Consider the following 17,925-nt stretch of genomic DNA (forward strand, 5'->3'; position numbering starts at 1 on the left):
ATTAGAAACTCAAGGGGACAGATCTGCTATAAGCAGTGTGCCCATGTGCAAATCATATGAGAAGTTGGCATAACAAGTATGTTTTGCACAGTTCACCTATATGAAAGTCACAAAAAATAGCAAGTCAGACATAGGTAGCTTGCCCACATGCAAATCACATGGAAGACTTGGAAGAGTGGGTTTACTTTACGTAGTTTACGTTGTTTACCCACGTGCAAATAACATAGGGAGCAGGTCAACACTGCCCAGCCTTATGATGCATAGTTTTACTTGACACTCTATGCTCTATGTTTTCTTGGCTTTGCTTGAGACAACTCCACTTTGCGCTACCCTACAATGTTTGGGGCAACTTTAATTGGTGTTGTGCTGCATTGTTGTTGCATGTAACTTCACACAACTTTGTAGTTATGCACAACTTTGTGTTGTTATACATTACACTGCCCTGCATATAACAATTCGACTCTACGGGATATAAAGGAACCAACCAATGGTCACGACTTAAACAATTATGACCACGTACATCCTCATACACAAAATAACTACATATGAGCAATTATTAACTCACAGATAATCATTCATGTCAATAATGAAATGTTGATAGACAAGTGATAGCTACTTCCTTCAATGGGATCAAACGACGAGATCAAGAAGGATTAAGCTGTAAGAACAATAACTCTCACCCTCGAGGTGAGTATTCACATAATCAAACTCTAAACTCTCTCGCTTGCTCTCAATTCTCGGTATCTATTCACTAATTTTGACATAAAAAAAATCTCTTAAAGCATTTTCATCTTGCAAATGTGAGGTAACCACAAATCTTCAACAATCACCTAGATCACCCATCTCATCAATCTTTAGAACGATAATCCATTATTCAACATCAACAACAAGAAAGCCAAGGTAAAGATGCGTTACATATGTTTGAGTTCATAATTTTTTTATTATTATTTATAGTTTAAGTATGGGTTTTCTTACAATTATATAAATAAATCTATATATAAATCTTAAAATTGAAATTTTATAATCTAAACTTATAAGAAAACTCATGTTTGCTTGGGCCTTTGGCCTAGTTGATTCTCCAACATACAACTAATTTTTTCTCCAAGGATTATTAATTTTCTAAAAACCTAAGAATTGACCAATGTATTTTCTTTTCTTTTCCTTTCCCACATCAAAATTTTTTATCCAAATAGACCATTAGTAAATTCAAAAAAAAAAAATCTATTAAGGACACAAACAACTTGATCAACCATTATAAAGTTGAATTCAACTCATGGATAAATTTGAGTAGCACAAGTTTAATTCAACTTCGAACTCAATTTAAGTTATATCGTTATGAATTAAAAAGCTAGTATGGCTTAAATGAATCGTAACTTGATTCAGACGCACTCACAGAATTTGAATTCTAGGCCTTCCCAAGGGGCTCAATATATGAAACCAATGTCCAAGTTCTCCAACTCTTTTAACTCTAGTTGATTTGAATTTTAATTAATTACATGCATTGATTGGAAATTTATAACAATTTGTGGCGACTAAAATAGAGGAAACATTAGGTTATGTTTGGTCATAAAATTAAATGAAGATGAAATTGAGTGGAAATTAAATGAAGGTACAGTATTTAAAAAAAAATTAAAACAAAAAGTTTTTTACCATTGTACTTAGGGTCTGTTTGGATTAAGGATTTTGTTGGGGGAAAAGGAAATGAGAGAAGGAAAATGAGAAGGAAAGTCATTTTTCATTATATTTTTCTCTTTATATCGAATACTACTAAAAATAAAAGTTCATTCTAGTGTGATTAAAAATTAAGCCAAAATAAATATGAATGGTATATAAAATTAATTTTTTGTTCATTGATTTGATATATTTTTTATATATTTTTTTAAATTTCTTTGATAACCAAACATGAGAAATTGAATTTCTTTATGTTCCCCTTACTTTTCCCTTATATTCCCAAGTTCCAAACAGTGTGTAGCTTTTTCCTTTGTGTTAGGCAAGTTGCTTCTAACTATGTGCTTAACACAAGGGCATCACATGGACGACGTATTTCAATTTTGTGAGTTTTCTTTCTAGAAAATTTAGATATTATATCAAGTATTTAGTGACATTTATCCTAAAACGATACTATGCAAATATCAATATGTGATATATATATATATATATATATATATATATTTCAAAGGATTATTTTTAGTTATGTTTGAATCTTAATCTGCCAAAATTCATGTGAATGTGAACGAGTGATTTTTTTTTTTTTTTTTTTTTGAAGAGAGTAATATTGTCATTTTCAATAAACATAAAGTTTATTTATTCCGCATGATCCCATCCCCATTGCCTTTTTGAATTTTATGGCCCCTTCATTTTAGAAATCCCAATCCAAATTTAGTGGGAACACCCCATCAATCATTTAACATATAATTCTCAAATCCACTCACTATTTCTTTTCAATGTCATTCACTAGATTTCATCAGTTGTTATTTCCACTAATTCATTATTATTTTTTTATATTTTCTTTCTATGTTTCGATTAAAAATTTAAGGATGTTATGGAGACACATAAAAACAAGTTATTTTTTATTGTATTATTTTTTACGACTTCTATGTGATGTAATCATAATGACTATGGAAAATATTTTGTTTGCTCATGTTCCTATCCATGTTAAGGCAACATGGAATAGAATAATTATTATAGTCAATCAATTCAAATTTTGTTTAATGTGGTTTAATCAGTCTTATCAAACCTACTCTATAAACAAATGCATTGCAGAATAAATTATTACTTGTTTTGTATTTAAGAATTTCAAACTTTATATTTGAATTTGGTTGGGTTTGGATAAATTTTAATATAATTTTGTATTGTATCTTATCAAAATCTAATATAAATCCAAATCCAAAATCTCTCCTAGTGCTTCTTGTGTTTAGAAGCCTAGAATTTGGGTATTGGATTTGAATTTGTGTTTGTTTAGACAAGATACAATATAAATTTAGATTAAGTTTCATCCAAATTCAAAATAATATAGATATATGATGCAAAATATGTACTTCAATTCTCAATGCAGCTCATTCAAATTCCAAATTTCAAATATAGGTTAATGTTTTTTAAGTTACATATGTGGCCTTAATGCCAATGTTCATTAGTATTTTTATTTTTATTTAATATGTATTAATTAATAAATAAAAAGACGTAGAGTTTAATGCAAGCAAGTTTGTTTTTTTGGTGCAAAGACGTAGGAGGTTTTCCTTGACTTCGTTTGTGTCAACAAACAATTCCAAATTAGGGGTCAAAGAGTTTTATAAGAGGTTCTTTAAAGGATATTATTCATATAATATATTTAATACATTACCCCACTAAAATCCTAATTTTTTGATTCTAGTTAGCAAGAGAGATCTTAAGCTAAAAAATGGACCCTAAAAACGAAGAAAAAAAAATCGAATTTCTCTCATATTCACTACGGAAGAATCAAATTATCACTATATTTATTCTCTTTTCTACTTTTTCTTCCAAGTGTAGGATAACCCCACGGAGTTGTTGATTTTTTTCCTACCAATTGGGTCGCTCCCTTCCAACCGCAGATTTTCATACCCTTGACGTCAAAGATGGTGTAACGTCCCTCAATTTCTTAACATAAAATATCACATAATAAATAAAATGGTCAACCCGAACCCGTGGGTAGCGGGGACACCTGTCATACACAACGAAAAACCTAGCAGCAGTACACATAAAATCTCAAACATCCAGTCATAAAATATAATACCAGAGCATTCTATACATCCTCACATACATCCAAATATCTCTAGGATCAAACACAAAATAACTCTGACACTATTACAAAATTTTACCCTTCTCACAGGGTAATCTCACTAGCTCAACGGCGGCCCTGACCCGCCAGTCTCTCAGGAGCTCCTGAAAAATTAATTAAGTTTGGGGGTGAGACACTTCTCAGTAAGGGAAAATAAACTAAATACAGCTGTGTGGCAACATGAATATTTAATGCATTTGTACGTATACAGTACATTTCATAATTCTATAAACATAATCATATCGTACTGGGTAAACATATATTTTCACATCTGTTAACAAATCATATCATACATAAAATCATCTGTTATAACTGTAGTACTGAAAACAAACCCAGGATGACTAGCTAGCTGGTGTCATGTATTACCCCCCATGACGGGTTGTGCAGCCCGAAGGCGGGACCCGACAATGGCTGGCCGACCACTGCCGAATCAAATATGTCTGTAAGTACGATGAGCCCGCCACACCCTGGTCCGGACTGCCAGGTGGACGTCCACACTCTACTGAAAGCTACATGGACTATCCATCTCCCATCCCCTCGTGGGACGGTAGCACTAATAAGGCCTCGTGCCAAAATGAACCCATAGCTACGGTACCGAGCTCCTGGTCTGAACTAAACTAACATCTTGGTTATGAAAACATATAATACATGATCATACATAACATCATTACGGCCTCGTGCCGAAAACATAGATACGGCCTCGCGCCGAAATCATACATATGGCCTCGCGCCAAAATCATAGTAAATATGGCCTCGCGCCAATAATATAATTACGGCCTCGTGCCGATAACATAAATACATGGCCTCACGCCAAAAACATAGATACGGCCTCGTGCTGATAACATAAATATATGGCCTCGCGCCAAAATTGTTTCAGGTATATATATATACTGAAAATACATCATTTATCACAACATAACTCATATTTCCATAAATGCTTGGTTCGTAAAATCTTTCACATCATAATACATTTCACATAAAATAATATTTATGCCACACATATGCTGTTAAAAGTCATACTTCATATTCTAAAAACGTGAATTATTTACATCTCATGCATACATATACATTTTAATCATCATAACAGTATTTTTCCCAATCGTACATTTCATACGTAATACACAATATAACATATGCTTTTCTGAAAATAAATTTACTCATAATCAATAATAATTTGTATGAAAAATTACTGCTTTAGTTTATTCCCTTACCTGACTATTGAGAAATTCCTTATGACCAAAAATTTCACGCCCTTGGCGCCCGAAATATAATTCCTGCAATTTACTGTTTCCCCCGATTAATTAATTTATTTCTCCACAATAATACTCATCTAGCTTCCCTAGGCTCCAAATACCTCAAATTAATATTTAAACTATTATTTAATATCCCTACTTAATTTTTTCAAATTTTGCCTGCGGGTCCCAAAATTATACCCGCGGCGCTCACCCGAACCCTAAATTTCAGAAATCTTACTTCAGTCTCAGATGCTTAATATTTTAGCATTTTTAAATTAATGCTAATTAATTAAAAAAAGCCCCTTAATAATCACCACACCCCAAATTTGGAGTTTTGGCCCGACACCCCCACGAGAATTTCGTCCCACTAGACTTGTAGAGAATCATCCCTAAATTCTCGTGGTGGTGTCCGTTCGTCAATTGGGCTTATATTTTACAAGAAATTAAAGAAAAAGGGGGAAATGGCTTACCCCAGGGAATATGCCTACGCCGCTCCTACCACCGATCCGCTCCAGTAGAAATGACGGCAGCAACGAATGGAGTCTAGTGGTATTTCCGGATTTTCAATCGGGCGAAAATCCGTCACGAAATCGAAGAGAGAGGGAGAGAGAACGTGAGGAGAGAGAGAAGGTTCCTGAGAGTTCCTGCACGCAGGAAAAAGAAAAGAAAAGAAAAGAAGAAGAAGAAGAAGAAAAAGAAAAAAAAAAAAAGGTGGGGGGGGGGGTCAAGTGTTATAATAATAATAATATATTTAATTAATATTAATAATAATATATTTTATTAATAAAATAAAAATAAATTTTAATTAATTATTTTCTTTTTCTTTTTCTTTTAAAATCTGATTAATTAATTAATAATATTTTTTTAATTTTTTTTATTTTTTTTTTAATTTTTTTAATTATAATTATAATTTTTTTTTTTTTTTTGGAAATCAATCCGCTAATCTTTTATATATCTTTTTGGGATTCTTACAGATGGGATAGGATCACATCAAGACAAATAGAAGTAAGACAACGAGCAATGAGGTAATTTGTATGGAATTTGCAACACATCTATTTGTGTCTGGGGCCCTAAACTCTATTGTGGTGATGATACTATAGGGGGGTTTTGCGAAAAAATTGCTCGACGCCAGGATGGTCCAAAAAAGGGCGAACGAATAAACCTCAATTCCAAGGGGTTATATCTTCTATCAAGACATTCACCAAGGAAGTAGAATCCAAAAGGTAAGGGAGGCATGCAAAGGTTTACTCGAGTCAGACAAAGATTGGCCCTCGAGTGCAAAGGTAGAAAAGAGCTTGACTGCAAGACCCAAATTTATTTATTTAATATGTAATTTTTATAATTTTACTTTTTATTTTCCATCACTTCGACACATATAAACAAATATTGTTACATTTTTCGACACAAGAAGGGGAATTTTCTACACCCAAATCACATAATTTCTTAGGAATCCTGCAAGATCCATTCGTTCAAATTTATATTTATAAATGGACATAAATAGAAGAAAAATATAAGCTACCACATCGAGCTTGCTATTAGAGAAGAAAATCAATATATTGCTTATGTGGCTTACCTAGACCAAAACCCGTTGTCTTACCACTTAGCCATGTGATTCCTTAATGACATAAGAAAATCAAAATTGAAACATAACAAATCAGTATTAATTTTGTTTGACATATAGTGTAGCTTGTTAGATACATTGGTCATATAGGATTTCCTCGTTCTCTTGCCTGATCGAGAAATCCTCTATTTCAGGTACAATTATTGGACCAATTTTTATTTGTATTTGGTTGAATCCGAATAAAAAAATATTTTGATTGGATAATTATCAATTTCTCATTGGCATAAATCCAATAATTATACAGTTCATTAAAGGAGAATTTTTTATTATTCATATTTGTTGACTTTTTGAGTTTGATCCCTATTTTGATGCTGACAAAGTATAAGTGTCTTATGTGTGTATTTAGTGTGTGAACAGGTTTAAAATTCAGCACACATAAAATTAAAGGGACATGGAAGCCAGGAGGAACTTAATGATTATACACTTGGCGTACTCCATGGAAGACAAAAGAAAAAAAAGAGAAAAAGAAGACATTTGATTTTATTTGTATTGCATTTTAGTTTTATATTCAATCTATAATAATGCATACATCTGCATGATATGAATTACTAAGCTCATAAGACTTTAGACAAACCTTAGTGTAAAGACCCGAAAAATTAAAATGATTGAAATAATAATAATAATAAAATAAATAAATAAATAAATAAAAGGAATGGCGCGGGAAAAAGAAAAAAAATTAAATTAAATTAAGATAAATTAAATAATTAATTATTAAATTAAACATTTTTACATTGGATTTAAAAAAAACTAATTGAAATAAGAGAATTATATACAAGGTAAGTTATTATAATATAAATAAATAAATAAATAAATATATATATATATATATATATATATATATGTAAAGTAAAAGAAGAAAGTAAACTGAAGAAGAAAGAAGAAGAAGAAGAAAGAAGAAGGAGGAGACAAACAGAGGCGGCACCCCCCCCCTGAAACTTTTCTGCGTGCAGTGCGCAGCCACGCCCGTCTCCATCTCTTTCTCTCTCAATTTCTCGACGAGTTTGCAGTAGATCGGGAAACGGAAGGTGCCGTTGGTTTCCTAGTTCCGCTGCCGACATTTCTACTAGAGCAGATTTGTCGTGGGAATGGCTTAGACACTGCTCTTAGGGAAAGATAATTTTTTCTCATTTTCTCAATTTTGCTTTAAATCTGCTGTTAAATCGACGATCAGGCACCACCACCGGGTCCCAGTCGTCGATGTTGTCATTTTGGCGTAGGTAATTTTTCAATTGAGATTTTCTAAACCCTACTCCAAAGCAAAATTGGGATTTGGGACATTTAGCAAATTGAGTATATTTGCGGGTATTACTATTTATTTAGGAATTATGACTCTAAGAAATATTTAAATAATATTTTATTCAAGAATAATTTAATGGAATTAGGATTTTTAATTCAGGGTCCAGGTGAGCGCTGCAGGTATTTTTCGGAGTCCCTGTTGGCGTAGTTCAAGAAACCAGGTAAGGGGAAAAATATATATTAAACTATAATTTTTATGAATTTAATGAAAAAAATAAATTATGTTATATATACATGTATATGTTTCGGTATGGATAAAATGTCAACTGTTTAAATTATATTTTTTCGAGTTTAGGGTTGTTTATTAGATATGTATATGCGAAAATGAACTGATGAAAGTGGAAAAATATTTTCAGGATAATCATGTAAGAAATGAAAGATATTTTCAGTATATAAACGTTAAATGTTGGTTGGCTTATTTTACAGGTAATGTATGAATTTTACTGTTAAATTGTGTGACATGAGATTCTGTGCAAATATATGTTAAATGTATAAGACGTAGGCTAAGTAAGTAAAGCAATGAGAATAAAATATGATATGGACAATATTGTATGTGTATGTTAAATGCAATCATGTAAAGGTACGACAGCTGAAAGCCGAGTTAGCAGATTCTAGCGCATTTCTATGTGGACTAACTGTAGGAGATTCTAAAGCATTTCTATGTGAACTAACAAATGATGGCTAAAGAGTGGCTGTAGTACAAAGAAATGAAATAAAAATGTTATGAAATGAAATGACAATGCAATGAAATGAAATGTAAATGAAATGAAATGTGAAATGTGATGGCTTATTAAGTAAGGCGAATGCACTAGTAGCTTTAGATGTGCCAGTAGCTGCATAACGCACTAGGACAGAGGGAACCTACTTGTATAGGCGGGTAGAATTCCCTATCCTTAGGGCCTTTGCTGGTAAATTATTGTTGAACTATGTGAGTACGAGATTAATCTACCACTTGAGAGCTTACTGAGTAAGATGAGTGCTCTAGTATGTTTTAATTATGACCTTAGGGTTACCTAAGTATCAGACCAGAGAGGTGCTACTTGTATGAGCGAGTAATCACCCCTATCCTTGGATAATCTCGTGGGTTAAACATTTGCATGTATTTGAATAGGATTAGAGAATGATTTCAAAAATTGTGTTAATAATTTTTAAATGTTAAATATTATGTTGATTATAAAATTATATTGGCCACACACTGTTTTAATATATTGTTTATTCCCTTACTGAAATGTGTTTCACCCGAATATGAATCTATTTTTTTTCTAGGATTTCCTTGAGATCGAGGTTTGAGAGCTTAAGGTTTTTATAGCATTATTGAGAAATAGAAAAGAAAATTGTATATTTTTATGTTAATTTTTGGGAATGTAAATATTTATGTTTTATGTCTTTATGTTTTAAGGTTATTGAGTAAGGAATGATTGTGAAAATACTGAATTATTTTGGGAGTTATGTAGATTTATGGAAATGCAAGTGATGGATGATTTAATATGGATTATAGTTAGAATTAGTAAACTCTGGTGTTATGTTATATGAAGATTTTATTTATGTTTCCGTTGCTTATGATACGGATTATAATTTATTAGGATATGATTAGGTATAGCGCGCCGGACCCGGGTTTAAGGGTTCGGGACGTTACACTTAGGGCATCCAATACTTTCATGAAAAACCTTTTTCATAAAAAGCTAAAGTCATACAAGGTTTTTTAAAATGAATTTAGGACAAAATTAGGGCCAAACTTAGGATTTGTAAAAACCTCGGTCGATCGATCCCTGCTAGTTCAAACTATCTCAATCGACCGACTAGAGATTTCTGGCCTGGATTGAGACCTCAGCCAACCAGCCCTGCTTAACACGTAACAAGATTAGCCGATCGGCCTTTTTAAACTGCCCACATTTTGACCACCCGATCAATCGACCTTTCAGCTAAAAAATGCCCCTGCCAACAAGCCATTTGGGTCGGCAAACCGGCCTTATCCCACAGTCAACCGAACTTACGAAGGTTCGAAATCGCCTTTTGGTCAGCCGACCAGTGCCTCCCTGGGTCGATTGAACCTCTTTAGAAATTCAAACTTGTTGTGTGAGGTCAGCTGATCGACGCCAGGGTCAGTCAACCGAACCTCAACTCAACCATCAAGACTTTGAAGCACGACAAAGTCGAAGACATTAAAGATTCGAATTCCTGACTCCCCACAAGATCCGACTAGGGAGCGAACAAGAATGACAGAGGAGTGACTTTGTTGATAGTGACGATCTTTTGCGCAAAATTTGCTATAACCTTTCCTAATTTGTAAAACAAACCTTGTAAACCCTATAGACTATAAGTATTCGCTACGAACACAGGCTTTGGGTTCCTCTTTGGCCTCTTTTAAGTAAGTGACAGATCTAAGAAGTCATTGAGTGCCAAGATAGAATAGGAGTAGAGTAGCTATGGTTTGTGTATGTAGTGTTCGATGGCCTGTGACAATTGGTGGCGTTCATGCAAAAGTGGTGTATATTATTAGGATCTCCTCTTGTACTTTTGGCATTAGTGACAGACGTTTGGAATGATAAAGGGATGATCTTTTTACTTATGCTTTCATTTATTACTTTCAATTTACTTCTTTCCATTTACTTATCGTGTGTTTGATGAAAAGTTGCAGATAAGGATAAGCACTAGTATGTATCAGTCAGAGGGAAATAGTTTGGTTATCGTTGAGACAAGGTATACTCCGGTTCCCGACTGTACTCCGGATGGTTGGTGCACCCTTGCTACCCTATGCCCTCGATCGCCCCTCTCCCGCTTTGGCCGGTTCGAGTTAGTACTTTTATGGAAGTCTGGATGAGCATAGTTAGAAGCATGACGTCCATCGTCTAATTCAGATCATAGTATTGTTTTGTAGCAGTAGCGTAACTTAGAAATTTACCTACTTTATAGTAGTATAGATTTATTTGTTTTTGTTTATATACTTTCCGGTAGTTGTTAGACAATCACTGTTGCAAAATATCATCTTTCACTTTTTTTTCATATAAGGAATTAGTAAACTAAATCGGAAGCGATTTAATAACTGTGCTGCAAGTCCCTGAGGATCGATACCCGACTTACCCACTTTCTACTGAACCTGGGATTAAGTTGGGTTTTATAAATATTATTTTTAGTAGTTAAAGTCCCAAATCTTTGTGGGCCTACCAATATTATTTAATTAATATTAAGTAATTAATTATTTTTGTTAGGATTACTATACTTATACTATATAAATATTTTTGGAATCGTTACAACTAAACAATTCCAATTCAACCAATAAAATTTAGATAATCTAAAAAAATAAACCAGTTCCAATATATTTCAGGCGATCACAAATAAGTATCTAAATGTCAATGCAATGAATTTGGCAGATAAAGATAAGCAACTAAGTACATGAAGTAAATATCAAGGTAAGAGTGATACGAGATATGTTATCGAGGTTCGGCAACAGTGCCTACGTCCTCACCTCAAGCTCACAAGTAAGAAGATTCTACTAATGCTCACTTAACGGGTAGAGCGACACCGATTACAACCACCTCTCCTTACTAGGCGAGGAATACCCCAACTCACATTCATAAGGCTGAGCCCAACCTATACAACCACTCCTTCACAGGGCAGAGTATACCCTCTTCAGGTCATGCTTGGAATACAATAGCAAATATAAATTTTACATACAATACTAGTGCTTCTATACTAAGTAAATATGTACCTCAATATAACAAATGTACTATTGTATGATAAAGATTTATGCTCAATAGAGTTTATGTGAATATATCTCTTAAAAGAAATATGTGATAAATAATGATCTTTGAGTTAAAATATATTTTATATTAAGAACTCTTCAAAGATCTAATGCACAAATAATATCTCCAATAATATTTTTAAAGGAAAGTGTAGGAGATATTAGATATTTGATTGACAAAAGATATTTAATAATAAACACAAAGTAGGCTTTTGAGTCTTGCAATGAATATGCAAAAAGACTCACAAGCTAAGAGGAGATTTTCCCAACAATATTTATTAATATGAAATAATATGAGAAAAATCTCAAAGCTAACTCTCAAGAAAGATTTTCAAAATAATGGATGTGTGAGAGTATAAGCTTAAAAATAATGATGTATGAATAAGCCCACAATAACAAAAACAAGCACTTTTTCATTTGCAACTGATATGCAAATAAGGAGTATGAAGATGATGCTTTCTTCTCAAAAATAGTTTAGCAAGAAAGAATATAAGAGAGAATGTATATTATGCTTGAAAATTGAAAATATGTAGCAATAAGATAATAATAAATTTCATAGAGAATTTTGCTAATCAAATTGCTAATCAAGTTGTTAATCAAGAAAAATGATGGGATATATATAAAATTCCCAAAAATTATAATCGTTAGGGATACGGTGGGAATTTTAAAATTTGTTTAATTAAAATTTAACATTGATTAGCACAGTAAAAATTTAAGAACCCGAGAGGTTCGGTCGACTGGTGCTAGGGCCGGTCAGCCGACCACACTCTAAAAATTTTAATTAAATCTTGGTTTCAGTTGGCCATGGAAGGCTTCCGCTTGGTTGGCCAAAGCGATTTGCCGAACCTTCGTAGGTTTGATCAGCCGAACCTAAGGCCAGTTTGCTGTCCAAGTTTAAAACGTGGAGGCTGGTCTGCCGAGACTTAAGAAACATGCCAAAAATGAGGTCGGGCGGCCTAGCATTTACATATAAAAGAGGACCGGTTGGCTGACCAATAAAAATTTAAAAAATAAAGGGTCGGTCGGCTGAGTGGATTTGAACACTAAAGGTTTGGTCAACCGAGGCTAGATAAAATATGATTTTGGCTTGTTTTTGTTTCTTGAACTTTTTCAATCCTGTGAGAATAATTTATAACATTTTAATTTGAAGGGTTTTGAAACCTAATGGTCAATCTATGACCTTTGAGCATAAACTTCTATCATGCACGTAGTGCATTATTACGGACCATATAATTATTACAGACTAAAAAAATTAAATACTTTTACAATTTGAACAAAAATTAGGTCTTCATTCCCTTTGTTCTTCAAATAGCCATCATGTGACATGAGCTTTTGAATTCCTTATGGCTTCCATTATGTCCTTACCATACATGCATGCTAAGAGTTAATCATATTCCAAAACTCAGTGTACAGGTAAGAAATAAAGTTATTTGCCATTATCAAAGCGAGATCAGACTAGTAGAGTCAACAATATTTTTAGAAAACAACAGTTATATGAAAAAAATACTAATAAAAATTAAGTATAGACTACTTTTAGATATGTATTTTTCCAAATGAGTACTTTTTATAGGAAAGTGCTATTCTATATGTAGTTTCAAACAATTCAAAAGGGCTTACTTGGATCAAGGATTTTGGTTATTAAAAACGAAATTTTATTTTGAAAAGATTAAAAATTAAGAAAAATCAAATGAAAATGATTTGTAAAATTATATTTTTATTCATTCATTTGATATATATTTTTTTTCTTACTTTTCTCGATAATCAAATATGAAAAAGTGGTTTTGTAACGACCTGCTCCTTTTTCACATATATTTTTTTTTATATATAAATAAATTATCATCACATCATACATCCCAGCTCAGCAGGTCACAATCCACCTAGGCCCGTGTGCACCAGGGATATAACAAAACATACAGCAGAAGCCTACGCAGCAGAAAGTATAAAATCATATACATCTCATCATAAAGTGCATAACACATACCAGAGTCACTACAATTACTATCTCACAGTATATACATCTCAAAAATGAAATCTAGGGACAATCCCCACAAAACCTAACTGTCCCTACCAAAAACTTACCCTTCCAAAGAGGGCAAACAACTGATCTAGATCAGCGGGGCTTTTCCCGCTCTCCTATCAGGGGCTCCTGAAAAATGTATAAGATTTAGGGGTGAGACACCTCTCAATAAGGGAAATAAACTAATACCAGTGTGTGGCAACATGAGTATTATGTGTTCTACATATACCATACATAACATATTCAATACTGTTTATCAAATCTGGGAAAACATACACGTCTCATCTCATACACTAATAATAATATAAAACAATCCTGGTAGGTTAGTTGGCTGTTGTCATGTATTACCCCCACATGACTGGGTTGTGTGGCCCGAAGGCGGGACCTGACAATGGTTGGCCGACCACTGCCAAGTCAAACAGTAGTCTGTAGGTCCGATGGGTCTACCCAGACTGGTCCGTACACCAGGGGCGATAACAGCACACTTCTTGAAAATAACCACATCGACCATCCAATCTCACACCACTCCGTACAGCGGCGTTAACACAGATATCATGATCACGAGGACCATGGACACATAGCAACGGTACCGTGCAAGTGCTAGCCTAGACCAAGCCAACCAGGTTCTGATATCATATATATATATATTAAAACCGTGATACATAAATATCTCATATTATTTATTTTCACATCAATCATATCATTTCACATATATACGTGTATCATGAAAATCATCGGCCCGTACGCCGGTATTACACATTTTAACATAGCACGGCCCGTACGCCGGCAAATCACATAGCACAACCCGTACGCTGGCAAACCACATAGCACGGCCCGTACGCCGGCAAATCACATAGCACAGCCCGTACGCTGGCAAATCACATAGCACGGCCCATACGCCGGCAAATCTCATCCACATAGCACGGCCCATACGCCGGCAAATCACATATACATATAAAAATATCCGTACGCCGATTTTCCATCATAGAAATCCATATCGTCCCCATTAAAAAAAAAAAACAGTATTTCACAACATTTTTATACTCATGCCACACTAAACAAATTTTCTACGTATTCAACATATCATCATTTAAACAGTATTTTCCAAATATAAATCATATATATAAATATATTTATTTTTCTTGAAACCAGATGCTATATATATATATACATACATTTTCTCAAAACAAAACTAGCTTAGTTTGTCCCCTTACCTGATTCCTGAAAAGTCCCTAAGAAAATCTTTCCCGTACCCACAAGGTTCTCAACTCAATATCTTGAAAATGAAAACTCGTAGAATTAAAGTTTAGTATTTTCATACGTACAATATTTTCTATAACTACCACTAAGTCAAATTCGACTTAAAAAATCTTACCTCAACTTAGGGATGATTCCCAACGTTCCCAATCAATACCCTGGAACTGAAAATTTTCAGTATTAAAGTTCAGTATTTTCTACGCGTATATTACTTTCTTCAACTGTCAAAATTCCAAATATTGAATATAAAGCCTTACCTTGGATTTGGAATGAAATCCAACTTCATTTTTCCTTGACGATCTGTTCCGGCAGACTTGTAGAGAACTTCGCCAGGAGCGTCGTGGTAGTTTCGGTTTGTCGATCCGGCGTAAAACTAGCCCGAAATCGAAGAGAGAGAGTCGTAGGAGAGAGAGAGAGAGAGAGAGAGAGAGAGAGAGAGAGAGAGCACTTCCACAAATATCCAATTTAGCTTCTTGAAGAAGCTTTACACTTTATATATATATATATATATATATATATATATATATATACACACCTTTAACCTTTATATTAAATATATATCCTAATAACTTACATATATATATATATATATATACACACACACACACACACACACACACACATATATATATATATTTTCCTTATCATACTATTCATTTTACTATTTAATTTAATTAATTAATTTTATTTTATTATTTTATTATTATTATATATACATATATATATTTTTTTAAAATTAAATTTTATTATTATTTTTTTTTTCCCGGATACTACAGGATTCCTACGTATCTCCTTTCCTTTTCTTAAGATTTTTCAAGTTCTCACCTTAATGAAAAAGAAAAAATAGATTCAATCACCCCTCCGAAGCACTTCAAAATTAAAATAGTTGGTTTTTGTGCAAGTCCAATATGATAGGCCCGCATGTAGTTTGATGAAAGTAACTATTTGAAGTACTAATTTCTTTGAGCTGGGAATTTGACCCAAGGACCATGTTGGTGAGAGGGTTCATCCATTCCTTTTGTGCACAATAGGCTCAATCCCAATTACTAAATCCAATGGTTAGAGTGACATTTGTTAAGTACAGGTTGCATGTCATAATTTGTAATAGAAATTTGTGTTATAATCTTATGTGATGTTTTATTCAAATTCATACAAGTTCAAATTTAAGATTCGAATTTCAAACGCTCGAGTATAGGGCCAATATAAGTTCACACTATGTTTTATATAAATTAAAATTTGCAAATTTGAATCTAAGGTATAAATTTTAACTCTAAAATATAAAATTAATGCTTCGTGTATATGTTTCAATTAGTTGGATCAAGGTCTTGGCTATACAGCCCCTAGGGTTGCTCAAGTGGTAAGGTGAGGAGGACCTTGTCAACCACATGGTCCCCTGCCCTTGAGATCATACTCAAGATGTTAACCGGATGTTGGTGGTGGGCTTTGCTAAATATCCCGGGTCATAAAAAAATAAAAATAAAAAAAAGAGCTTGGCTATACAACAAGATGACTTACCCGCCCTTCCAACCTTTAACTTGAGGTATTGACTCGGAATCTCACACGGTCAAAAAATTATGAACTTATCTAATAAGAAATTACTTTGCATTTGAGAGTGTTAGAATCCTGTGAGCAATCAGAAAAATATGACACCAGAAATTTAACATGGTTCGGTCAAGATCGACCTACGTCCACGGAGCACACCACAAATTCACTGTTCGCCGGAAAAATACAACTCTCTTCTTCCTCTCACTCTTTTCCTCCTCTCTTTATTCTCTCTGCTCTCTGAGCTTCTCTTGTACATCTTTTAGCTCCATAGCACCTCTATTTATAGGGCTTTGGAATCAGTTACAAATTTAATACAATAAATTACAAATGGGAGGTTTCATCCATCAAGATAAAATCAAGATAAATGGAGATAAATGCAAACTGCGTTTCCAACTCGGGCTCCAGCTATATCTCCTGTCTCCAGCTACAATAGAGAGCACGTATTTAGGTTTGTGTAACTTTCAATAGAAAATTAACATAAAATTATATTGATTTTCTTTAAAATATAAATAAATTTTAAATTCAAAATCCAAAATCTATATTTTTAAATATTAACTCAGTAAAGTTGATACTTATTTTATATTTTTGGGTAGGTATTTATATTTAAAATATATTTTTGTATTCATAAATCAATAACAATTAAAATAATTTGATTTTCCTATTGAATTTAGCTGAATGAGACTACCATTAGTCATAATTGTTAATATCTTCACTAAAAGGGTGTTTAGTTTTTTCTCCTCTCAATATTAAATATATTAAAAATATAAATCTATTTTAATAGGATTAAAAATTAAGAAATATTAAGTATTAGTGACGTGTAAAATTAAATTTTTGTTCGTTTATTTGACATATTTTTAGTTTTCTTTTTTGATTTTTTTGATTACCAAACATGAAAAAGTCAATTCCCTCATATTATTTTTTTCATTTTATTGATATTTTTAAATTTCAAATAAGGTTGTAATTTTTTGCGGTATTTTGATAAACAAAGGCCCCAACATTTTTATAATAGCAAGCATTTGAATTGAGATAAGTTTAATTAAGTTTGAATCTTGTTTAAAATTAATACAATATTTTTTTTTCTTGATATAGTATATTATCAAATGGAGTTGTATTAATTGCAAAGAATTCAATAATATAATTGTTCTTCTTAGTCTCTGAGAAAGAATTTTCAAAGACACTAATATTTTACATGCAAGCATATACAATTCATTTAAAGTCACTAAGGATCAATCAATTTGACGACAAATCAAATGGATTTTATTTATTTAGATTCAAAAATTAAATTTATATGAATTTTAATGTAATAGTTGATAGTAGAAAGATTGACTATTACTATTTCTAAATAAGAAAAACATGAAGATAGTCACGTTGTTTGGTGGGAGTATACGACGGAAATGAATTCGTATTACTAGTTAA

This window comes from Malania oleifera, chromosome 13 (genome assembly GCF_029873635.1).
Source record: "Malania oleifera isolate guangnan ecotype guangnan chromosome 13, ASM2987363v1, whole genome shotgun sequence".
In the NCBI taxonomy this organism is placed as follows: Eukaryota; Viridiplantae; Streptophyta; class Magnoliopsida; order Santalales; family Ximeniaceae; genus Malania; species Malania oleifera.